Raw genomic sequence first — 358 nt, forward strand, 5'->3', positions numbered from 1 at the left:
GTCTGCTGCGACGACATCACTGCTGCTGCTGCTGCTGCTGCTGCTGCTGCATGTAGCTGTATATTGCGTGCTGCGTTTGCTGCTGCTGCTGCTCTGTCTGCAGCGCAGCAGCAACGCAGCAGCAACATACCCTGTTCTCTGGCTAAGAAAGAGACAAAGAGGAAGGAGACAAAAGAAAAACAAAACACCAAAACTATCCTGTGTCTGCGTCAACCCCCAGGACCCTCGCCCCCTGAAGCTGCTAGGCAGCAGCTGCTGCAGCTGCTGCGGCAGCAGCTCAGCTGTATGGACAGCTGCAACAGGCAATGCTGCATCCATCAGTGGGGGCCCCGCTAGTAAAGAAGAAGAAAATAAATGG

At 54.7% G+C, this 358-nt stretch overlaps 1 protein-coding gene across 1 annotated transcript in view; it reads right to left on the reverse strand.

The window, feature by feature from the left end:
• EMH_0052320 (uncharacterized protein) overlaps window positions 1-358 on the reverse strand; it is a gene marked incomplete at both ends in the record, with an annotated part of 4,301 nt that overhangs the window by 537 nt on the left and 3,406 nt on the right. The gene's annotated exons all lie outside the window — the stretch shown is intronic.

Source organism: Eimeria mitis, genomic scaffold, assembly GCF_000499745.2.
Source record: "Eimeria mitis Houghton genomic scaffold, Emh_scaff2344, whole genome shotgun sequence".
NCBI classification, from domain to species: Eukaryota; Apicomplexa; class Conoidasida; order Eucoccidiorida; family Eimeriidae; genus Eimeria; species Eimeria mitis.